We start from the raw sequence: 25,516 nt of genomic DNA, 5'->3' as shown, positions 1-25,516 counted from the left end.
TGGGAAATTCACTTTTTAAAACGTGTTTTGCCCTACTAAGCTGAGTTTACAGTTTATTTGGATTATGTTGTGGTCTATTACCAAGGTTCTCATGGACAATGACATGTCGCTAAAGCGCTGCATTGTTAGAAGTTTGCCTCTCATAGGATCTTCTACAAACTGGCCCATAGAGTTATCCAGCAAAAAGATGAGAAATATATTCAGTTTGCAGCAGAGGCAGAACCATGTTCTGTTTTGGGGGCGCATTCACAGCTCTGGTGCCATAGAATATGTTGCAATAATTCAATGAACACAGAAATGTTAACTATGCCCATGTGCACAGACCCATTAACTATGTCACAGGATTCAGTCCTGATGCTAAATGCATCGCACCCTTGAAGACTTGCTTGAGTGAAAGAGGGCTTAAAACCTGCCCACTAACCATGTTAGCAAAAAGTTTAATTCAAACAAAATCACAATTCTGATCTGGTTTATTAGCTTATACAAGTCAATTTTGTATGAGGGTGTATAGAAACAGAACATGCATGCAGCTAGCAGCATTTGTAAGCCTTTGGCATCAGTGTCAGATTGTGTAACATGACCAATTTATGTTTACTAGGAGGTACTCTTGTGCTTGTAAGCACTGCTCTTATAAAGAGTGATGTATGAAACTGGTCACAGGCCCTTCCTGTGGCATCAGTTTAGTTACACTGGGACAGCATGCACACACGGGGACACAACCAGTGATTGACTGTAGGCAACATTAAACTGCATGTTTACACTGAGGAGCCAGGGAACAAGTTCTTTACAGGTCTGATGGGAGGGGTGTTGCCAAAACCACTTTCTTGCACGAGGCATATCAGATCACTGGCTTACTAAAACATTAATAGCTGCATACATTTGCTGCTCCCAGCACATGCGCAGGCTAGTAAGAGGAGCAGAACCCTTTAAGATTGCAGTCTCTAGTTGCTTGACAGTCAAATGCAAGGCTGATGTCAATCCAGAAGCATCACTAACCACTGGATCAGGAAAACTGTAAAAAAATAAAAAAGCACATTACTCCAAGACATCTTTAGACAAATGAAACGCAATCTATGCAGAAGCTCAGGAAACACCACTCAATCATAGACATCAGACTGGGGCGGTATAACAGATCATCACAGCCGATTAGAACATTACAGGTTACAGATTTGTTGATCTGCTAGAATGGAAACTTACCCAGGTGTTGACATGACAGCCTGTAAAAAGAAATTAAACACATTAGACAGTTCAAGATTAAGCAAGCTCAAAATCCCATCAGGGGGTCTCTTCAGGATAGCGACGATCCTTGTCACAGCCAACACAAGTGCCAGCTCAGGGTATAGTGGATGATTCATCACTGGAGACCCCCTTGGAATGCTTTCCAATCTACAAAACTGACAGATGTTTCCAAGTGTCAAATACTTGAAATGGTGCCCCAGTCAGCACATTCCACAAACTTCATTGGCCCAACGACTCATTCATAGCCAATTGAGCTAAACTATAGCCTTCAGTAAGCCATTTGTAGGCAACAGAAGGCACCTTAAACGGGAACTGGTCATCTCCACCATTGTTCACTGGGCTACAGTCAAGTACCATTACAGTACACAAGGGAGAGGAGGGCAAGACATAAGCCATGATTGTCAGGTTTTTTACATGTCCAACATGAAAAAACCTTAGTCAGGGCAGGAGGGTGCCACAATTCAGACTTCTGCCTCGCAGAGCTGTTAGAGTGCAGGTAACATAGTAGGGATGACCAGTCACTAACTCACGGAATAAAGAGCTTAAAAGGACCACTAAGACAATCCAATGGAAGACTTTTGTTCTGCAATATTACAACTGCAGACTATTAAAGTCTGGCTGCAGCATTGCCTTCTCCCCACTTCTGATGCTACAGATTACACCGCAATGTATGCTACATGACGTGTGTACAGTCTATATCAATCCATTTACAAATTGCAAATCACTGTGGATTACACAATTTTCTACCAATTAGACTAGAAAAGTTGAGCAATAATGCCAGTGAAATCTACAATGTGGCAGAGTGCCACAAAAGCTGGGTAACAGTATGTCAACCTGCAAGAGGGACTGCCAAGTATGAAGTGTACCAAAATAAATCTTTTACTAAGACTTGTAAATAGAGATGAGCGAATTTCATATTTTCAAATTCGCTCACTTTGGTGGTAAAATACTGCAGGATCTGGTCAAACTGCGTTCTGTAGCAGTTTGCAGAAACCCAAGCAGAAAGTAACACTTCACGCTATGCTTGGTTTTCTTCATGGTTTAGTGATCTTTAAACCAGGCACCCTCAAACTGCAGCCCTCCTGCTTTTGCAAAACTACAACTCCCAACATGCATGAACAGCCTACAGCAGGGCATTGTGGGAGTTGGTTTCACAACAGCTGGAGGGCTGCAGTTTGAGGGTGCCTGCTTTAAACATTTGGAACCTGACACATGGCAACTGGGAACACAAAAATGCAAGTTGGATAAACTAGCGTTTATTCAGAATTAGAGATGCCGTTACCAGATTAAGCCGGCTTACCAGAACAAGGCAGTCCTGTCCACTGCAACAGTCACCATCTCAAGCCTGAAAGAAAACCAATATTCAGTCATTACAAGCTACATCACAAGTTAACATTTGAGCTTTTTTTTCACCTCCAAGCCATCAGAAACAAATTCTCATCAGTACTATTCAGACGAACGAGATTCCATTAGATTAAGATTCATCATGCCAGTTGGAGGGAGGCCTGCTAGCAACATAACCCACTCATTACTGTATAGCTATAGCGTTCAGGCACTGATACAATTTGCTTAACAGCTGCATTAGGGCTCATGCACACAACCACATGCCATCATGTGGTCCATAAACTGCAGATCTGCAAGACAGATGCTGCCCGTGTGCATTCTGCAATGTGTAGTGGAACAGGCCACCCATAATAGAAGTGCCAATTTTCTGCAAAACAGAGCAATGGATGCAGACAGTACACAGTCCATTTTTTGCAGCTTATTTAAGTGAATGGGTCCACATCCAAGCTGTATGAACTAAACAATGTTTGTGTGCATGAGCCCTTAAGGTAACTGTTACCCAAAACAGATGCAAGTGTAAAGGGATTATGCAGTGCTTAATACTGATAACCCATCCTCAGGTCAGTCTGCAACTCCTGGCACCTCTACCAATCTGTTTGAAGAGGTCCTGGCAGTCATGCCGATTCTGGTTCAAAATTCTGTGCATTGTCTTTGTAAAGGCAGCACAATAATTACATCTGCTCCACCGCACTTGATACTAGGATGAGCTGTATCCTGCACTGCTGCAAAGAGTAATTTGTGCTTACAAACACTAAAGTGTTTTTCTTCCTTATACAGGGAAGAAAAAGAAAAAAAAAAAAAAGTTCTGTCAGAGGCAGGGCACAAGCCTCCACTAAGCATACAGTGATGCTAGGGAGGCTTGTTTCTGCTTTGCAATGCACATTTTTACCAAGAATGGATTATCTTGGTCCAAGTCACTGCATCAGATCTAGACAGTAGTTATGACTAGTCAATAAACATCCTGCTTCCACATTATGTGCTCATGTCCACAATGGCAGTTGGTCATACCTGAAATCCAGGTTCAGTCGAATGCTTGTGGTGCTTTAATAGTCACTTCATTCTTGAGTACAATTTTACCCTGCAGGAGAGGCTACAATTAGACTTTTGCTTTAAAAAAAAAAACAAAAATAAAAACAGAAGAACACATGCTGCTCAGAAGTTCATAATTTTTCACTGTGCTATCAAAGTGAGCTAGTTAAACTCATCATTGCAGGCTTGTGCTTGGTACAAAGCCATTACCCACCTAGTATGTGGCAGTGTCCGCCATGTTCACCAGCAGTCCTGCAAGGACAGAAACGTTTAGGATTCTACATACTCCTAAAACCATTGAGAAGCTATCCTGACAAACTCAGTATATACCAATCAGTCACTGAATATCAGACTGGGGCGGTAAAGGTCATCACAAGTATCACACCTAGAATCAGTCAACAACATGACACACTGAATTACCTGAGCCAGATGTCCACACCAACCTGTAAAATAAGACAAAGTTAGTAGTGACGAGTTCCTGCCAGCCAAAGCAAAGGCTACTAAACTGCCTTCTAGAATTTAGAGTGGCAGCACAAAGACAACCCTTGTCAGACTGTTCCGGCTGGAACATGCATCCTTCCTCTCCTACAGATGGTACCAGTGGGTTCACCTTTCCAGGCTCTGGCACCATACAGAAGGTCGGACATGTGAAGATATCATCATTTTGGGCAAAATGCAAATAGATGCTTTAAGGCAAAGAGACTTACCCAGGGGCAAGGCAATCCACAGAATCTTTCCAATGGCAAAATCTGTAACAAGAACAGAATTAATGCATTTCTAGGCATCACAGTCTTTGTTTTTAAAATGCTACAGAACTGTATACAACTGAATAAGTCCTTCAGACCACAGATATGCAGCCGGGCACCATTTATCCTTACCATGCTTCTGGACGGCATCCAAAGCCAAATTCACCCTGCAGAAAACAAATCCAGCATTAGACCAACTGAAAAAAATAAATAAAAATAGATTTACAGCATCTAAGCTCCATCAGAACTCCACCATGCTATTAAGTGTTCTTCACAGCAGTTCAGACGAACGAGACTTCATGAAGTCATCATATGGAGCATACATTATAAAACTGCAGACAGTTTTTTGCTACAACCTAAAGCTATGTAGCAACTACACAATGCACAGCCTAGGCATACTAAGAACACAAGTCACCATGTACACATACGATTGCAATTGCCTCCTAGAGATGAGTGATACAAGCTGCACTCACTACTGAAGAGGTGAGGGTTTTAAAGAGGACCTTTCATTACAAAAAAAAAATATATATATATATCTAAACTAAGCATACAGACATGGAGAGCAGCGTCCAGGGTCCCCCCTGCACTTATCCCTGGGCGCTGCTCTGCTCTCCCGGCATCTTCAGCTCAACTGGGAGGAGCCTGCTCTTGTTCTCCTGAGCGTCTCCTGCCAGGCTGAAGTGCAGGCCAATCGCAGCACTCAGGCAGAGTTTTTTTTCCTCCCAGGCTAAGCTATGAGCCGAGTGCTGCGACTAGCCTGCACTTCAGCCTGGGAGAAGAAGACACCCAGGAGAACAAGAGCAGGCTCCTCCCGGTTGAGCCAAAAAGCTGAAGATACCGGAGCGGTGCACAGGGATAGTAAGTGCAGGGAGATCCCTGGGCGCCGCTCCTTATGTCTGTATGCTTAGTTTTTTGGGGGGTTTTTTACAATAAAAAAATAAAAATAGAAAGTCCATTTTAAGGCAAGCAGCTGACGAAAATATAGGATGGAATCATTTACGGTCAGTGACAATTTTAAGAGTATTTACCTTTTGGTATGAAACATGGTTTAAAAGGCTGAGGCTCTAAAGGAAGCCTGGGGGGAGAAAAAACTGTTACTATAACTCCAGAGAACAAGGTACACCTCAAGAAACCACAGCTCATCTCAGAATTAAAGTGGCATCATTTACAAGTCAGCCATATGCTTGTCAAGATAATTCATCAGTGATGAGGCACAATACACCCAAGTTACATTGCTGGCAACTCACCTGCAACAGTAGTCATCCAACATCCTCAGGCGGTATGTAGGGAGGCACTACAAAAATACAAAATTATAGCCACTAGTACACAAGCAATGGGTTATTTCACACTGCCTACTCAGACATTCATGTTTAGCTCCATTCAACTAATTTACTATGGTAGCTGCAGGAGTACCAGAGCACTTCATTGCTCCAATCAGGTCTTATCACCAAGATCAAATGTGGCCAGGCCTATATTGGGGGACAAGCTAGAGTATTAAGAACCCATGCTTGGTAGTCCTGTACTGATCCAAGACCATTGCAGAGAGTTCTCACTTCACACAAGATTAAGTATGACAGCCACTCAGCCAGTGAGGTTATCTCCACTGTGAGCTCAGAAAGAGAGAGTTCAAGGGTATATCATCTTTGTGGCTCGTGTACAGAACAGACCCGGCAGAAATACAGCATCTGAGTATGCAATTAGTGAAGAACCCCTTTACAGAGCAAGGGCCCATTCATATGACTGTATGGTTGCTGTGTGTACTCCATGCTGCAGTGTGGACCCCTTAACTCAAATGGGTCTGATCCACAGGTTATGGCAAGATATCCATCTCCTGCAGCGGAGAGGCATGGACAGGATTCCAATTCATGCCTTTGCACTGCAGAAGATAGGACATGTCTTATCCAGTTCCATATCTTCTGGATTGGACCAATTCAAGTGAATGGGTTTGCACCCATGATGGAGTTCACATGGCTGGTAATCAGGTTTTGCGGACCACTGTTTGCAGTCCACAAAGTTATGGTAACCATGCAGTCGTGTTAAGCCCTAAGAGTGGCTCTCCACTGTAGGAAGGGTGCACGGCTTACATAGCAATACAGCTTGTAATCTGTGCCTCCAGCTGCTGGAAGCCTCAAACTGGGCCAGTATGCCAACCAAGCAGTGTGGCTCAATCACTGATTTGTCACAATTCTCTGGGCCATGTACTGTGCAGGGAACCAGGACAATACCAGTCACTTTAATAGAGCCATGCTGCAACTTGCCGAACAGATGATCCATTCAAGAGAATCCCACATCAGTAGCTGCCTCAGGAAATCCTACTCTTAGGCCTGTTCAGTGGTTTTTGGCACTGCTCACCAAGTGGAATTCATGGCCAAAACACTATCCAGCATCCCGTTTGTTTCAATGGGAGGTAGCACATGCTCTTACTGCAGGTGTAAGCACAGCTACTTCCAGTCGATGGCACTGGTGTGATCTTTTCCGGAGAGTCCTCACTGCATATTCCACATGGGGGGGGGGGGGGGGGGAACCTTTCACCTGGAAAAAACCATTGTGAACCAAGCATCCTGACATACAGCAGCATCCAGGGATCTCACTGCACTAATCCCTGGGCACCGCTCCATTCTCCCCTCAGTAGGTTGTAGTAGGCAGTCTGCCCTTGTTCTGCTGGGCGTCTCCTCCTCGGCTGTAGCGCTGGCCAATCGCAGAGCTCACAGCCTGGGAGAAAACCTCCCAAGGCTGTGAGCTCTGCACTGCGATTGGCCAGCGCTACAGCCGAGGAGGAGACGCCCAGCAGAACAAGGGCAGACTGCCTACTACAACCTACTGAGCGAAGATACTGGAGGACATAACGGGAGAACGGAGCGGCAGCCAGGGATAATAAGTGCAGTGAGATCCCTAGACGCCACTGTATGTCAGGATACTTAGTTCACAATGTTATTCCAGGTGAAAGGTCCTCTTTAAATACTGAGCATTGGAGCAATGGGGAGGAGACAGTCTGGGCATCTCCTCCTTGCGCTGTCCAATCACACTACAGAGCGCCACAGCCAGGGAGGCTACGTGCCTGATGCTCTGCAATTATACAGCACACTGGAGCACAAAATTTGCAGGGGCCATAAAATAAAAAAACAGGCAGGGTGGTGGCATCAGCAGGTAGATATTTTTCACTACAAACCCATGAAATGTCCTCTTTAAGGGAGTTTGTCACCACCACATGGCCATATACAGTGCTTACATTGTCCTATAGCATGCCTATACATGAATGTAATGGTACCTTTTTCTTTAGACTTGCAGAAGCTGGAAAAAGTGTAATTCATATGCAAATGAGCACTCGCAAGTGCCCAGTGGTGGCATTCACATTCGAGTTGCAGCCAAGGCTGCTCTGCCTTTTTCTCATTGTTTTCCACCATCCTATTCTCTTGCATCATCCTTCGGTCCAGCCGAGACCCCCATGCACTGCAATGCCCATTGTGGGATCATCAACTACTGCACATGCACCAGCAAACACCACATTGCCACTGGTTTTGCACCGTTTGCCATCATGTGTGCAGTAGTTAAAGCAATGCTGTGCCAACAATGGGCATCGCAGTGCACAGGATCTCGGCCGGACCGAAGGATGACACAAGGGAATAAGAGGGCAGGCAAACAAGGCAGAGCAGCCTTGGCTCCAACACAGTAAACGCCGCCGCTGGGCACTTGCGAGTGCTCATTTGCATAGGAATTAAACTCTTTTCTTTAGACTTGCAGAAGCTGGAAAAACAAAGGTACCATTACATCCATGTATAGTTGTGCTGTAGGACAATGTAAGAGCACTGTATATGGCGGTGGAAGACTCCCTTTAAGGCAGAACCCTCACTGAATCTCCCATTGAAACAAGAAGCATCAAAAAAAAAGTGAATAGCCAGAGATTCCAGGCTGAAGCAGATTTCCAAAAGGCATGTTTACTGTAATATAAAGGGTCACCTACAGGTTTCAGCACGTTTTCCATTCGGTTTTATGCAGAGCCCGCAGTCTGATGACCTATCCCGAGTATATCAGTAGCTGTAGCCCAGAACAGCCCTTTAACCTTTTACTGGAAGAGCAGGCCATGTGTGAAGGAAACATACCCACTAACCCAAGTCACTTAGAGATAGATGAATGCACACTTACCGTCCTGTCCGAGATAGAGCGGCACCTAGGAGAGTCAATAAAGCTCATTAGCATCTTGGAGACATCTTTCCTAAGAAACAAGCCGAGAACTGCACGTGACTCAGAGACTTCAGCTTCCTCACAGGTCTCAGAACAGGTCTGTGAATAGTCTCATCCTAGACGAGGAGCACACGGCCAGACTGCCTGACACGTGCGCGTCCAACGTGATCCCCCCCATTATACTAGCCGGGCAGTGCGACCCCCCCCCGTGGAGCACACCGACCACCAGCACATGGTGCGCGGCCTACACCGAGGATGCCGCCGGATTACAACTCACCATCTCAGGAAGTCAGACGTAGGAAACGGCCAATTGTAAGAGAGCGGGCCCTTTTATAGCACAGGCGAAGTATGACGGGAATGTGGGCATGCGCAGGCGCCTTCTCTTGCTTTTTTTTCTCTTCAATAAGCTTTATTACATTTCGTGTAGGCGCAACAAAACGTCTCTGCCATATCGGATGTGATTTGCCCGATGTTCATCACACTACAATCATTGAATTGTAGGCCTGGGTTTATGGGTTGATAGAATAAAACGCTTTTGAACAAAATGTTTACCCCTTAGTAAAAACAGTTTTGGGCCTTAGTGACCAACATGTTGTATACATAACTTATTGATTAAAGGGGTTTTCCAAGATTTGATGACTTATCCTCTGGATAGGTCATCTGTATGTGATCAGTGGGCTCTGACACATGGGACCCCCGCTGATCGGCTGGATGGGAGGGCACCGCAGCCTTTGCTCTACTTTTCCTAGGTCAGTGATGTCGTGTTCATTACTCATTTGGCCTACGACAGACTCTCCCCCCCCATAGTCCCTCTTATGGAGGGACAGTCCCTATTTTTAACCCCTCTGTCCCTCTTTTCTCCTTAAAGGGATTCTCTCACCTCTTTTTACCCTATAGAGATGGGGACATGCACGGCTAGATCGCCGCCAGCATGTCCGCAATATACCTGTCCCATATCTGAGTGCTTTTATTGAGTATAAAAAATGAATTTAGATCGCCGTACTCTCGTGATGTGCGAACTCGCGCATGCGCAGTGTCAGCATAGTGTTCCTTCCCTGTGCTGGCATCAGCCTCAGGGAAGGAACTGTGCATGCGCAAGCTCGCACACCGCGAGATTACGGCGATCTGACTTCGTGAGCAAGGAGGAGATTCCTGGTTACAGGCGGTGCTGGGCTCCTTCACAGGGCGACGTGGCTGGGCTCCAGAACGGCTAGTGCAGCCCCTTGGGCTCCTTACTAGGCTGATTTACATGTATATATAAAATCATTTTTTTACACTCAATAAAACTACTCAGAGATAATGGGACAGGTATATTGCGGACATGCTGGCAGCGATCTAGCCGTGCATGTCCGCATCTCTATAGGGTAAAAAGAGGTGACAGAATCCCTTTAAATGTCCCTCTTTTTGATCTGAGGTATACATTTGCATTATTACACAATATTGACCCATAAACTGGTTTCTCTCTTTATATTAGAGCCAGTTTTTTTTATATTATTTCATTATGTAATGCAGCAGGGATTTTAGAAATGTCTATATTCAGATTATTTTTGCGCTATTTGCAAACTATGTCCCTCTTTGACTGTCCAAAAAGTTGTGAGGTATGCCTAGGGGCAGCTCAGCCTCATCCAAGCTATACAATGTACATCACTGTGCTTGGTGAGCATGGAGAAGGCAGCAGCTCTGACAGGAGCGCCCTTGACGTCTCAAAACAGCTGATGGGCAGGGGCGTAACTGCCCTTGTGGCAGACCATGCGACTGCTATGGGGCGCAGGGCCCAGTTGGGATTATCCCCTCTTCTACTGGGGCTCTTCTACAACTTTTAGCAAATGAGGCAGTGGAAAAATGGCCAAAGGGTCATTGAAAGGGGTTTAGGCAGAAACCCTTCTGTCCTGTGTGGGGGGGCATGGTTTGATCCTTGCTATGGGGCCCTTACTTTTCTATGTATGCCACTGGGTCCTGGGTGTCGGACTTCCACCAACCAAATACTGATTACCTATTCCGAGGATAGGTTATCAGTAGACAAATCATGAAAATCCCTTTTAAATGGGTTTTGCCATCTCAGACAATGGGGGCATATCGCTGGGACCCGCACCTACAATGAGAACGGAGAGGGGAAATGAACAGAGGGCGCACTGCGCATGCGCAGCCGCCCTCCATTTATTTCTATTGGGCCGCCAATATAGCCGAGCACTGGCTCATACAAATGAATGGGAGAATAGGCCGCGCGTGCACAGTGTGCTCCCATTCACTTCTATGGGAGCAGCGGGTAGCAGCGCTTGGTGGTGGACGGACCCCAGGGAATCCAGGGTCCTCCAGCCACAGCTCTCCCCACTCTCCCCAGAGATGGGACCCGCACCTATCAGACAATGGAGGCATATCCTAGCGATATGCCCCCATTGTATGTGATGGGAATACCCCTTTAACTATTCTTGGAGGGGGGCGATGGGAAAAAAAACAGCAATACCACCATTAAATTTTTACATTGTAACTTTTTCAACATTGACATAACTTTATTTTCTGTGTCAGTACGATTACTGCAATATTATATATATATATATATATATATATATATATATTGTTGTGGAAATTTTATTATGCAGACATTTTATCTTAGGATGTCTGTGTGGTTTTATAGATTGTCATCTGTCTCCCTGTGTCGGATTTAGCCAAAGAACGCTCTAGCAGAGGGTACTTGGGTTGAATCGCGATCAGTGGTAAAACCGTCAGTATGAAAACGTTCTCATGGGCTTGGAGACGTGTTCTCAGTGTGTAGGGGGGCGTTTGCTGGTTTGTGAGCACTAAGTGCAATGCACTGGGCTTCTTCCCTTCAAATGTTTATACACATTAGAGAAGTGAAGTCTGCATAACGAGAGATACATATTATACCTCTGCAGCGGCTTCGCTATCCCTTTCTGGATACATATCTACTTTTAAGACATGCATATCTGCCTTGTCAGTATACTCGTACCGTATACTGACAATAGCCGTAGCAATGTCTCGCAGATAATCTCAAACCTATAAGAACCAGTAGAATGATCTTCATTAGATACTGGTCACTTTTGAGCAGTATTGAATGAGGTCCGTGATGGTGGTGGGCGGCCACCTGGCTGATCAGACAATGGACATGACTCATTCTTTCTTATACAGGGATGGGGTGTGTGCATTGTCTGTCCAGCCACATTGATTGCCCTTCCCTGTCCTTTGACATGTCATCACTTCCTGTATCCTTGTCTTGGGCCTTCCCCTTTTACACCTTTTGTAATTTCAAGCAAGATGGTAACACCTGGGTCTGGCTCTGACTGCAGCTAAGGGAATAGGGATTTACTTTTTTCCTTACACAAACTTTGATGCAAGCTGATTACAACCATTAATATTTCTACAACAGTTTGGCGAGCCAGGTAGGAGTGCTCAGACATAACAGCTTCTAGCATCATGGATCCAGCGGTGGACGCCGGCTTCTGAGACACGTTAGTTGGCGGCGTGGCAGGATCTTTGTTTTTTGCAGATTTGTTAATAGGCTTTTTTTAATACGGACGCCATTGATAATAGAAGGCACGGCGTCCAGGCCAGGCGCAGGTAAGGGTATGAGGCGCCAGGCCGCAGCATGTAGTCTTCTTCTGTGAAGTGATCACTGCAGAGTCTGCTGTAAATTGAAGGCTTCACTTGACGGATGACTGCGAGCCATTTGGCAAGATATTCAGGATTTTTCATTGGAAACCTGTGAGCTTCAATTTTTGTAGGTCTGTGTTTTGTTGTAGGATTTGTTGACCCCAAAAATGTTCCGCAATATGTATTGCATGTACTAACTGTAGTTTAGGCATGTGGGCCAGCGTTGGTCTTGTGTTTATATTACCCTTTAACATACTGTATAGTCCAAGAAAAATTCATGGTGTACATGTTAATCGTAATTCATAAGGCTCGCTTCACCCAAAGAATATCCTTTTGGTCTCTGTTGGGCCAGTATACCAACTTTTTTTTTTACAATGCCAGTCACTGGGCGACATATGCCACTGTAATGCTATAGAGTGTCATTCATCAGAACATACCATTTAGGGCATCTGTCAGGAGCATACACTCCAACAAAAGGCAAAAATGCAGTAGGCATGGAGTCTAAAAATCTAGCCGACTATGATCGGCTGCTGTGGTCTCCTGGTCCATGGTGATGCCACTAACATCGGGTAGGTTTAATACTCTGCCATATGCAGGTGATGCACATAGAGGCATGTAATGGTTGGAGAATACAAGAAGTGGTATTGCAGCGAAGGAATTCAAACCAGTATATATGGTTCCCCATATAGTGCCCGATCACTAGAGAGTCAGAAGACATCTCTACGTGAGGTGTCATTTAATCTGTGGCCACTTTGTCCATTAACATTTCAGTCTGTGCCTTCTCCACCACAGATGGCATCCACTTTCTCAGAGTGGCCAGATCAGGCAAGGATAGGACCTGTCTGCAGAGTTCAGAAGCCTCTGGAGAGTAATAATACAGAGTTACAGCAAATCCTCAGACCTCTTTGGAGAACTGGATGACTTTGGGTTTCTTGTTCTTCTGCACCTGGTGTCTGAACAGATCTAGAGTTAGGCCGCTAAAGTGCTTGGACACCAGACAAATAGGGTCACTGTCCAGCATGATGCATGATAATGCTCTTCATGCTGCTTATCCTGGCCTTCTGCCTCAGAACTTGTTTCTGGAGCAAGCTCTTTTTCTTTCTCAGGTTAACATGGATGGGGTCCACTTTTGGGGTCCGGACGTTCTCCTTATTACTGGGGACAGCCGAGCAGTACATGAAATCCATCTATGGAGGAGGAGTTGTTAAGCCCCTCAAAGATTGGCACCAAGGGACTGTAGGTTCAGAGTGGACCATCCCCAAAGAAGGGACCTTTGAGGTCTGGATTGGGAAAAAGTTTGTCCGTAAATTCCCCACTAGACTCCAAAGCCATGATTCCCTCCAGAAAGCAGAACTGTGGCTACACGAATCTATCGATCTCCAGCAACAGGGCATACAAAAGTCCCAGACAGTGCAAACTAACACTGTCAGAGTCCAAGAGAAGCGTTTTTTTTTCTTCTTTTTCACTTTCTCTCTCTCTAGCTCTCCCTCTCATCCCTCCCTCATCTCACCATATAACCTTGAGTCGATGCACCATGTTTAATCCAGCTTCTCTTCGTCCTGGTTTTAAGGACGATGAGAAGGGGGGAAAGTGGTGCAGAAAACAACAATCTTCAAACTTTCTAACCTCTCAAATGTCAATCAATTTCTAACCTAGTAGGGAATTATGTTAAGAACCATCACAACTGCCTTTTCTTTGATGGTACTTGGGTCAGATTTTTGCAAAGAAGGTAAAAATCACGGCCGATCCATGGCCTGAATATTCCGCTGTAACCCTTTTATTCCATCAGGTATCCATCAGGTATGCCCCCAGGCAGCCCCATGGGTTATCACCCGATGTCCACCACCGGGTTCGGGAGTTTCTCCTGGACCCAGACTCAATAACCAGTGTGTCACTACCAGAGCTTTGAGATATTCTCACAGCTCTGTTTCTCCACCCCTGTGATGATGTCACTACTAGAGCTTGGAGGAGTTCCCTCTGCCCTGTTTCTCCACCCCTGTGATGAGGTCTTTACTTTCGGTTTCCTTCCTCCCAGCTGTCCCTCCTGTGTTTGATTTTGCTGCCTTTAAATCACCCCTCCTCCTTTGTAGAGGTGCGGATTATACTTTTCATTTGAGCTGTATCTCTCGCTTGAGTATCTTCACCTGTGTGATATCTTTTCACTAGATCTGTGTTCTGCTGAAGCAAGTACTTCGGATATTGTCTGCTGACTTTGGATCTGTTTTCACTGCAGCTGCAGCTCCTTCAGTTGTTCAGACATTCTGTGTTTCTGTTTCTTTGCTGACTGGATCCGAGGCGACCCCGGTTCCGTCCATATACTGAGCAGGGCACCGGTGGCCGTGCCCCTTCCACTATTGTAGGGGTTTCAGTGGTCATCAGCCTTAGGTACGCGGGTGTCACGAACTATGGATCCGACCGCTCCGGATCCCACAGCTGTGACGTAGTGATCTGTGACGGAGTCTGCGCACACACAGAGACCTCACGTGACCGGGGTATTACCATTCGGCTAACACCCCCCACTACACTTCGGTAACTGCCACCACGTGGGTTCCACGAGCCGACTATCCGGGTCATTCACTATCACACAGATCAGTGGATGAACCGGATATCACTTACTGACCAACCGCAGTCAATCACCCCCAGCTACAATTCCTAAATGCAATTTAACTAACTACCTGGTAACGTCTCTTCAAAGGCAAGGTACGTTGTTCAGCAGCTTAGAATATGGAAGACTTGGCCATTTAGATTTTATAATCTTTAATAAGAGGTAAAAAGCAGTGCATATAAGTCTAATGAAAATGACTATAAATCTACAGAATAATAATAATAACAATATAAATAATCACGACAGTTCAAATGAAAGGGAAAAAGATGAAAGAATACTTAGTTTCTCTGGAGGGTTTCAGATGGTCGTTCATATGTCCTTTTTGAACCCTCGCAAACCCCTTTTCAGTATGTATCAGGGGAGACCCTCAAAGTTCTTCTGATACAGGGATATGCCGTCAATGTCCAATTAAGTGTCTGGTGATGTTCCATGGGTCTCTCTCCTCTGTCCTTGTGCATGGATTTTTATGAACTCTCCCATGGGCAGGAGACTTACTCCTGTCAGCCAATGGCAGCAGAGTGACTGTGAAGCTTAGGGATTGGCCCCCAAGTGTTTTATGACCCCATCAAAGTTCAGTTCCTACAATGAGGATTATACTTAAGCTCGTATCTCCTTGATACATCGGCATATTTTTTATACAGAATACATATTTGCGATCCTTATTTATTTACCTACAGAATGAGACCACACACGGTAATGCTGGGACCTGTAGTTCTTCTACCACCCATAGGTCAGCTACAGAATCACATCCTCTAGTCATATTTGATACCCAATTAACCACAATACTCTATAGAGCCTGGATCTGGTGTCAGAAAGGGCATAAGTTGATTCATAAATGAAATATGAAAGTGGACTGGTTTTATGCCCAGAGCTAATTAAGGGCTATTAGCTCTCCTCAAACCAGACCTGGAAATTAATGACGTCATGCTCCAGCCAGGCTTGACAGCGAGCTGATCTTATCTTATAGGACAGGATGAGCTGGGCCTGGTATAGCTTTTATGACCTTTTATTGCTGGCCTTACAGAGTAGTGGTAATAAAAGTGTCCATCTATATCATAGGTGACCCAGGCTTCAGAAAGATGAGAGTTCACAATTTTTTTTTTTACATATGCCAGAAGCATATAAGATGGCTACCCAGAGGAATTATGTATGTATGCCGGCACAGCGGGCATGTCTCGATCCACCATCTGGATCTGGACATGTGCATAGCAGCTTAGGGAGAGCTTTTAGGGTCTGACAGGGGTCACCCTTTATCCTCCCTAGTTTGGGTCTGGTCAGTTGCTATTCACTGTGTAGGCTCTTGTTGCTCACTTACAGCCGTGACACAGTGTTCATTCTAGTCAACCAGGTGATTGGGTCATGCTACAGAAACATACGAGGACGGGACAAGAGCCAAGATATCTTGGGGCATTACAGGTGCTGCTGATGACGCCAACCTCTCGGAAGTTCGAGGGACGAGACAACTGGATCCACACCGGTCACTGCAAGAAGCTGCTCAACTAAGTCAAAGAATGCAGAGTATCACTTTTGTTTATTTGTTACAAGGAGGTATTTGTTGATGGCACATAACAATACATTCCTAGAGGGTAATCTTAATAATAGCTCTGGCTCCTGCTCCTCGCTTGTTAATCCTGTATGGGTGTCCGGGCAGCTAGGTGACCCGTAGATGTGGGATCCTCCAGTTGTGAGAAAGGTATACGGTTATGCCTGGCTAGCAGACACCATTGACAAGGGTCAGGCCCATACAGACATGAGCAGGGCAGAGGCGGAGCTATGACTAGTGAGGGTCAGAATCCTTTTGAAAGCTTTGGAAGGTCTTGGGGCTCACCGGTTTTCCATTGGATCCGGGCGAAAGGAAATGGGACATGTACTTATGTTTATTTGTTTCCATTCCTTCTATACGCCGGAGTGAGATGTTCCTGATGTCTAATCGACCTAATTACCAAAGCCCGAACAGACAAGACGCCCTGAAGACCAAACCATGGACCAGATGCAGAGGATCCCAAACCAGCCGGCGACCAACGCGAAATGCCACCTCCTAAGTCACCTCCCGAAGAAAAGAAGCTACGTGTAAAGATTGATTTTCCGTTTTCCATCATCTGTTTTGTTTTATGGATTCAGGACTTTTCGTAGACAAGTCTTTTTTTCAAAGAAGAAGATCGAGATTCGTCGAGGGACACTGGGGAGCATATGACAAAGAGGAGGGACTGTTGTGGAAATTTTATTATGTGGACATTTTATCTTAGGATGTGTGTGTGTGTTTTTATAGATTGTCATCTGTCTCCCTGTGTCGGATTTAGCCAAAGAACGCTCTAGCAGAGGGTACTTGGGTTAAATCGGGACCAGTGGTAAAACCGTCAGTATGAAAACCTTCTCATGGGCTTGGAGACGTGTTCTCAGTGTGTAGGGGGGCGTTTGCTGGTTTGTGAGCACTAAGTGCAAGCACTGGGCTTCTTTCCTTCAAATGTTTATACACATTAGAGAAGTGAAGTCTGCATAACGAGAGATACATATTATACCTCTGCTGCGGCTTCGCTATCCCTTTCTGGATACATATCTGCTTTTAAGACATGCATATCTGCCTTTTGGTATACTCGTACCATATACTGACAATAGCCGTAGCAATGTCTCGCAGATAATCTCAAACCTATAAGAACCAGTAGAATGATCTTCATTAGATACTGGTCACTTTTGAGAAGTATTGAATGAGGTCCATGCTGACAGTGATGGGGGTGGGCGGCCACCTGGCTGGTCAGACAATGGACATGACTCATCCTTCCTTATACAGGGATGGGGTGTGTGCATTGTTTGTCCAGCCACATTCATTGCCCTTCCCTGTCCTTTGACATGTCATCACTTCCTGTATGTCATCACTTCCTGTATCCTTGTCTTGGGACAGACCCTTTTACACCTTTTGTTAGTAAATAAAAGAAACAGACTGGGCAAGGAGAAGAGGAGTTGCTCAGAATTGCAAGCAAGATGGTAACACCTGGGTCTGGCTCTGACTGCGGCTAAGGGAATAGGGATTTACCTTTTTCCTTATACAAACTTTGATGCAAGCTGATTACAACTATTAATATTTCTACAACAATATTATATATAATGAGGCAGTGACAGCCTCATATATGAAGGAAGGTATGTGTCTCCGATAATGGTGCAGGAAAAATATTAGAGGGGGTGCATATCATGCTTTACTGTGTTCAGGCCTTGGTGGAGTAAAAGCCAATTGCTTATGCGGCCATTAGGATAGATAATGGACGCTCTGGTTAACTAGCATAGCTGGTATCAGCTAATCCGGGCCTGGCTTTTACTGGGAATAAGCAAATTGCTGGGTGGGTGCTTATTTCCCACGATCCACTCCCGGTTTCAAACGTGGACCATGTCCACGGTTGTGTTTAAAAGTCAGCAGCATGAAGCAGGGTCATCACTTCTGTATGAGTGAGAGGCTTACAGATCGGTGCAAGGTATGTGTGAAGCAGCACTGGCCTGAGGACGGTTCTAAGTGAGACCTGAGCCTGTGTTGCTCTATTCATGTGTTATGGACTGACTACCTGAACCGGCTGTACAGAGCTGTAAGTTGGCTGGAACAATAAATAAACTATTGAAGTGACTTTGTTGTGCCCCAGCCTTTCTTCAATACTGGTCGTAGAAGCTGACGGCTCTAATATATATATATATATATATATATATATATATATAAAAAATATAATAATATATATATATATATATATATTGTAAGGGGTAGCTCTCTTTCAGGGGGTCACACTCACAGACATCTTCACAGACACCAGGATTTAAGGGCCAAAACTGTGTTTTATTGCAGCACGTCCGCGTAAACATAAACAGTTTTACAAAATAAACTCCTGCCCATCTGGGCTCTACCTAAACATATAGGTTTCCCTGACTCACCTCTAAGTACCGCTTTGTGTCAGGGTCTCAGGCTCCAAGCCTTAGCAGGTTCCACTCATAAAGCATCAGTCCACATAGGGGAGAGATCAGGCTTCGCCTAGCCTTGTGGCCCCACAGTCCTCCTGACTGACCTACTCTGAGGCGCTTTATGCCAGCCTGATTACAGCAGGCCTCACCTGCGATCACCTCAGGTGGAAAGGAAAACCTGTACTGGAAGGTTGTGGACTGGCAACTCCCTCTACCAAGCCTAGCCACCAGTCCAAATAAAATCCAGCCCAGAAAAGGTATACAAAAATGTCTCAGCAAACTATGCTTTGCAGAGACTACTGCCACTCTCTGGATTTTATCTGTCTCACCCATATGAGGTACTTGAAGTGGGACAACACACCTTCAAGCACTGTTCACATTACCACTCTCTATCCATATATATATATATATATATATATATATATATAAAATATATTTTATGTTTAAAAAAAATGATTTTGCATCGCCGTATACCTAGTCCAATAACTTTTTTTTTCTACGGAGCTGGGTGATAGTACAATTTTTACTTGTACAGGGTGGGCCATTTATATGGATACACCTTAATAAAATGGGAATAGTTGGTGATATTAACTTACTGTTTGTGGCACATTAGTATATGTGAGGGGGGAAACTTTTCAAGATGGGCAGTGACACAAGAAAAACAATGGTGTGCTTGGTTTTAACATAACTTTATTCTTTCATGAGTTATTTACAAGTTTCTCTTTACAATCTTTACCATTATTTACTATTACTATTTATTAGTCCCACATTGGGACTCTGAAATGCTATAATTTGATTGCTTCTATAATACACCATACTACTTGTGTATTACAGTGTATTATACTGTCAGTGGGATACTGACAGGCACTATCAGGCTACAACTTTGGGACAGCCTGATAGGTATACACTGAGGGCAGGCCCCCAGCTGCAATGTTAAGACATCGGCACCCTGGAATCTCATTCACAGCTATGCCAATGCCTAACAGAGGGAGCCCCCGCCCCCTCTAAAACAACGGATCACAATTGATCACAGCATCTAAAGGGTTAAACGGCCAGGATTGGCATTGGTACATTGGCCTGTCTCACAAACTCCATTCTAGTTCCTCCAAAAATGTTTCATGAGGTTGAGGTCAGGGCACCAAACTCACCCAACTGTACCTTTTATAAATCTTGTTATGTGCACTGGGCACTATGATGCTGAAACAGAAAAGTTGGAAGCATACAATTGTCTAAAGTGTCTTAACATAGTAACATCGTTTATAAGGCTGAAAAAAGACATCTGTCTATCCAGTTCAGCCCGTTATTGATCCAGAGGAAGGCAAAAAGAAAACACTAGTGAGGTAGAAGCGTTAATGTTAACGTAAATTTGTTTTCCCTTAGTCCTAACAGCGGCACAAGTGGGGAGTTATCCCCTGTGAAACTGGTAGGACAGGTGGAATTTTTATTGATTAAAATTGCTACCAAGACAATTAAACAATTAACCCAACCCCTATAAAGGGACGCCTGCCCTTAAACCAGTGCTTTATCAGAAAATACACAAACAAAAATAGGGTGGGAAATTTGTGTGCTGCTGTTAGGACTAAGTGAAAAAAAAATTACGTTAAAATTAACGCTTCCCTTACGTCCTAACCAGCAGCACAAGTAGGGACCTAGCAAGGAGCGACAGACAAATTGGGAGGGTTCCCCTTTTTTTTATTTTTTATGAGAGGGCGGCACTGAGAATGGTACGTCCAAATGCCACTCCCTCAGAGCGCCTAGAATTTAGGCAGTAAGGCTTCATAAAGGTGCTGTGCGAGCTCCAAGAGGCTGCAGCACAGATTTGTTCTAGTGGGACCAAACTTTTTTCCGCATACAAAGTAGATACTGCCCTTGTAGAGTGGGCAGTGACAAAAGATGGAGGAGCCAACCCCTGGGCTAGAAAAGCTTCATGGATTGCCTCTTTTACCCATCTAGTCAAAGAGGGTTTTTAGAGGCCTTTAGACCTTTGGTTTTCCCCGACAAGGACAGCAGGAGGTGTTTGGATCTTCTGAAGTCTGCAGTTCTGTTCAGATAGATTCTGAGATTTCTTGAAATGTCCAAGGAATGGAGGGCTTCTTCCTCTGAAGATGAGGGACGGACATAAAACCGGTAAGGTGATGGTCTCATACAAGGCTCAGCGGCCGCTAAGGCCTGCAGTTCTCCAACCCTCTTGGCCGAAGTTATGGCCAGTAGAAATGTGACCTTCAAAGATAAAAATCTATGGTCCACATTTTCCAAGGGTTCAAAGGGGGGAGAGGATAGCCCTTTCAGAACCACAGATAAATCCCATTCAGGGATAGGTCTCAGGATTCTAGGTTTTAGTCTTTCGGCTTCTTTGAGGAACCTCCTGAGTAGGGGGTCTTGAGCTAAAGGTCTACCTAAACAGGCAAAAGGGCACTTCTATGAACTTCGAGCGTTGACGGGCTTAGACCCTTGTCCAGGCCGTCCTGCAGAAACTGTAGAATCGCTGAAAGAGGAGGAACTGAGGGTACAAGGTACAACCTCTTTATCAGCACACCACTGAAGGAAGATCTTGTATATCCTTGAGTAAGCTTTGTTTGTAGACTCCGCCCTGGGGTGTGAAATGGTTCTCAAGACCTCCGCAGAAAGCCCTCTAGCTTCTAGTAGGGACCTGTCAATCTCCAGGCTGTCAGATTGAGTTTCCTCAGATCTAGGCAGGGGCCTGTGTCCTGATACACAAGGTCCTGCGTTAGGGGAAGTCTCCAATATGTGCCCTGACTCATTTTCATGAGCTGGGTGAACCAAGACCTCTTTGGCCAGTATGGTATTATCGCAATGACCGGAGTCTGGTCTTGCTTGATTTCCGTCAATACTCTTGGTATCATGGAAATTGGAGGGTATAGTAAAACAGATAGGTCAGCACTACTCACTGTTGTTGCAGTACTTGCCAGTGTGTGGTGGTGCCCATAGTGTTGGATCCCGGTCCAAGGGCTCCCATAGTAACCAACGATATGTAAAGAAAGCCACGGCACTCCAAATGGATGAAGTAAATTTCTTTTTATTACACCTAGTGCAGCAACGTTTCAACCAAAAGGTCTTTATCAAGCTCACAGTACAAAAAATCAGATAGTGAACATTTATATACCTCCCTATGGCCTTGCATTGGTTGCGACTTGGCCCTTCCCCTTAACCCCCTGTATACTTCCTATACACCGGCAATGATCCAACTTATGAGTGAATACCTGGCTACACCTGAGCGATGAGGGACAGACGGCGGCTCCCACAGCATGGTGGTACGGTATGCAACATGAGGCCATATGAGTAAGGACTAGATGATGTTTAAATGTGTGTAATACTTTAGGAAGTATACAGGGGGTTAAGGGGAAACTTTTGGTTGAAACGTTGCTGCACTAGGTGTAATAAAAACAAATTTACTTCATCCATTTAGAGTGCCGTGGCTTTCTCTACATATCGATGGAAATTGGAGGGAATATGTAAGCCAGCCTGAACCTCCATGTTATGGACAGAGGATTGTCCTCCTTGTAGAGGGAGCAGAATCTGTCCACCTTGGCGTTCAAACGGGTCGCCATCAAGTCGATCTCTGGAACACCCCACCAGAGTGTGATCTGGGGGAAAACGTCTCTGTTCAATGACCATTCGCCTGGAACTGGCAGACCCCGACTCAGCCGATCTGCAACTACGTTGAGATTTCCTCTGATGTGAACAGCCGAAAGGTGGGATAGACTGGTTTCTGCCCAAGCAAGAATTAAACCAACTTCCTGGAGGAGAGGTTGAGATCTTGTGCCTCCCTGACTGTTGATGTAAGCGACTACCGTTGTATTTTCCGAACGGACTCTTACCGCCTTCCCGCGGATAAGAGGAGCAAAGTGGTAGAGAGTGAGACGAACTGCTTTCAATTCTCTCAGATTGGATGAGAGAAGCCTTTCCTGCGGACTACAGGTACCTTGTACTGGATTGTCCTCCAAATGGGCTCCCCAACCTAGAAGGGAGGCGTCTGTGGTCAACGTGATCCAACGAGATTGAATCAAGGACCTCCCATCTGATAGGTTCCTGAGGGAGGAATGGACTTCGGCTGACAGGGAGTGAGTCTTGTTCAACCCCTTGGGGTTGCGATTCCAGACTGCTAACACTTCTTCCTGAAGTGGACGTAGGTGCCATAGGGCCCAAGGAACTACTTCCGCAGATGCTGACATGTGGCCTAATATCTTCATGAGTGTTCTGATGGACATCCGCCGAGGTGCCATGAGGAACTGCGCGGCTCTCATCACTCAATCCTTCCTCTCTGGAGAGAGGAAAGGGGTCATCCGTTCGGAGTCTACAAGAAAACCCAGGAACATCCTGGAAGTAGATGGAACGATCTCCGATTTTTCCCAATTTATGAGCCAGCCCAAGCACTGGAGAGACTGAAGAGCCAGCTGAAGATGAGATAAAAGAACGTCTAGAGTGATGGCTTTTAGAAGCCAGTCGTCTAGGTATGGCACGATTTCTAGCCCTTGAAGCCTGAGTTGGGCGACAACCGGAGCCACAACTTTTGTGAAAGTGTAGGGAGTGGAAGAAATGGCAAAAGGCAGTACAGCAGACTGGTAATGTTTTACCACCCCTCTTATGGAGACCGCAATTCTTAAAAATCTCCTGTGAGCTGGTTGAATGGGGATATAAAGGTAAGCATCCTTCAGATCTAAGGTGATCATTAGATCGCCGGGGTTTAGGATGCTGATGAGTGATTGAATGGTCTCCATTCTGAAGTGCTTTGGTCTGATGAACAGATTTAGGTAACACAAGTCTATGATCATGCGGCAATCGCCCGACGGCTTCGGGACTAGAAAAAATGGGGGAGTATACTCCCAGCCCTTGTTCATGAGGAGAAACTTCCTCTAGGGCCCTTTTTTGAACATAAAGGAGGACAGAATCCTCTAAAATAGACTGTTTGGTCTGGTTTAGGGTTCTGGTTAAAACAAATTTCTCTTGGGGAGGGGACAGAAAATCTATTTTGTACCCCAGCATAATTATTTCTAGGACCCACTGGTCCGGAATATTTTGCAGCCAGGCCTGCTGAAATAAACTTAGACGACCTCCAACCGGAGGGGAACTGAAATTCTGAGCATCGCACAGACGATTTGGAGGGGAAAGGTAAGCGGGAGAGTCATAGATCCGCTTTACGTTCCTTTCCACGACCGCGACCCCGTCTGCACGACATCTGGACGACTCCTGACGTCTCTGAGACCTTGAGGGGCCCTGGGTTCTAGAACTTCTGGGCCTACTCTGGCCCCGAAAGGATTGTTGGGGGAGAGACTTCCCCTTTTTATCCGCCAGGCTCTCCATTATCTTATCTAATTCTGAACCAAAGAGTCTTCCTGGTTCATATGGTAAGCCACACAGATTGAATTTGGAGGCGTTATTGGCAACCCAGGGACGCAACCATAAGGGCCGCCGACTGGCGGCAGAGAGAGCCATGCCTTTGGCGGCTAATTTCAGGTGCTGTGTGGAAGCGTCACACAAAAAGTCTGTTCCAAGAAGCAAGGTCTTGAGCTGGTCTAGCACGTCAGTTCTGGAGACTCCAGATTCCTGGTCCAACTGAATTCTGAGAACGCGGGATCGAACAAACTCTGCGACTTCTAAAGGGAGGAACTGCAACTAAAGCAGAGGCTGCAGCGGCGGAATAGCTGCGTCTCATCGTGCACTTGGCCCTCCAATCTAATGGATCCTGAAGGTTGCTTCCGTCATCAGAAGGAACTAAGGTCCTCTTAGACAACTTGGAGATCGCCATATCGACCTTCGGAGGCGGTACCCACAGTTCTGATTCCGACTCCTGGAGAGGAAACATCAGTTTAAATCTCTTTGTGAGAACTGGACCTTTTTCAGGATGCTTCCATTCAGTTAACATAAGCTTTTTTAAATCTTTGTCCACTTTAAAGGCCCTTGGTCCCCTAGAGGTGGACGGTGGAGCTTCTCCTTGCTCAACATCATGATCCCTTGATCGGATGGAGCGTATAAGTCTTTGCGTCTTCTCAGCAGGAAAAAGATAAGTGCCATCAACATCATCATTATAGGAGGAGGAACGGTCTTCAACCGAAATAATGTCTTCAGGTACAGGATAAAACTCTGGGCCTCTTAGAAGAAAGGGTGCTCTTGATTTCCATAATGGAATTACCCATGAATTCCTTCATCCAGCCGAACATGTCACCCATCGTGGGTTGCGTCGGAGGAGGACGGCATAAAGGACACCTATTGTATTCATAGGAGTCCGGCAACTCGCAGTTGAAACAAGTTAGGTGCTTCTGTTTTCCCATGCTGGTCACCATTGGGAGACGCAATCTGAAAAAACAACTTGGAAAGTAGTTTAGATTAGACTCACTGCACGCAGAGAGGGAGAGTCTGGCATCTGCTTTGATAGCTAACAGACCCTCCCCCTAGCGTAGCTCCGCCCCCCGCCGGAGGTGACCCACTGTCACTACTTTATTTATAAAAATAACCGAAGGGCTCCCCCCCCCATTATGTGTGTAAATCTGGGGCATAAAAATACAAATTAGGCACACCAGGGGCCGAAGTGCAGCTAAAATAGGTGCCGAATATACGCGCGCCGCTGACCCGGAAGTCTGACGCACTTACGGGTATGGCGCGCATGCGCTCGAAGCGCTGAGTGCGACCGAATACAGGCCGAGCCTCCACTCCAACGTGGGTTGCTGGGGGCTCACTCACCCGATCTCATGTGACGCCCTGTGAGGGCGGAGAGGGCTCCTGCAGCGGGATATCGCCGGGTTATAGAGGTGCCAACAGACCCCTACCATCTAACTGTGGCAGAAGCCGCAACCCAGCAGAACCTAGG

General features: G+C 45.6%; 1 long non-coding RNA gene and 8 other non-coding genes across 9 annotated transcripts; all 9 read right to left on the bottom strand.

The window, feature by feature from the left end:
• Positions 1-452: 452 nt before the first annotated feature.
• LOC122921132 lies at positions 453-8,867 on the bottom strand. Its single transcript, XR_006386976.1, has 12 exons — positions 8,818-8,867; positions 8,502-8,526; positions 5,606-5,652; positions 5,387-5,433; positions 4,491-4,525; positions 4,320-4,361; positions 4,033-4,055; positions 3,827-3,864; positions 3,592-3,661; positions 2,540-2,584; positions 1,198-1,217; positions 453-1,012 (listed from the first exon to the last, which is right to left on the bottom strand). It is a non-coding gene; the product is annotated as an uncharacterized LOC122921132 (long non-coding RNA).
• LOC122921181 lies at positions 1,078-1,147 on the bottom strand. The gene has a single exon (XR_006386998.1). It is a non-coding gene; the product is annotated as a small nucleolar RNA SNORD31 (small nucleolar RNA).
• On the bottom strand, positions 2,658-2,731 carry LOC122921175. Its single transcript, XR_006386992.1, has one exon. It is a non-coding gene; the product is annotated as a small nucleolar RNA SNORD30 (small nucleolar RNA).
• LOC122921164 lies at positions 3,731-3,796 on the bottom strand. The gene has a single exon (XR_006386981.1). It is a non-coding gene; the product is annotated as a small nucleolar RNA SNORD29 (small nucleolar RNA).
• On the bottom strand, positions 3,926-3,993 carry LOC122921178. Its single transcript, XR_006386995.1, has one exon. It is a non-coding gene; the product is annotated as a small nucleolar RNA SNORD31 (small nucleolar RNA).
• On the bottom strand, positions 4,154-4,281 carry LOC122921183. The gene has a single exon (XR_006387000.1). It is a non-coding gene; the product is annotated as a small nucleolar RNA SNORD22 (small nucleolar RNA).
• LOC122921167 lies at positions 4,595-4,675 on the bottom strand. The gene has a single exon (XR_006386984.1). It is a non-coding gene; the product is annotated as a small nucleolar RNA SNORD28 (small nucleolar RNA).
• LOC122921168 lies at positions 5,499-5,567 on the bottom strand. The gene has a single exon (XR_006386985.1). It is a non-coding gene; the product is annotated as a small nucleolar RNA SNORD27 (small nucleolar RNA).
• Positions 5,935-6,007, bottom strand: LOC122921170. The gene has a single exon (XR_006386987.1). It is a non-coding gene; the product is annotated as a small nucleolar RNA SNORD26 (small nucleolar RNA).
• Positions 8,868-25,516: the final 16,649 nt, after the last annotated feature.

Source organism: Bufo gargarizans, chromosome 10 (genome assembly GCF_014858855.1).
Source record: "Bufo gargarizans isolate SCDJY-AF-19 chromosome 10, ASM1485885v1, whole genome shotgun sequence".
In the NCBI taxonomy this organism is placed as follows: Eukaryota; Metazoa; Chordata; class Amphibia; order Anura; family Bufonidae; genus Bufo; species Bufo gargarizans.
The sequence above is the reverse complement of the archived record's forward strand: the minus strand, read 5'-3'. Positions and strand labels throughout refer to the sequence as shown.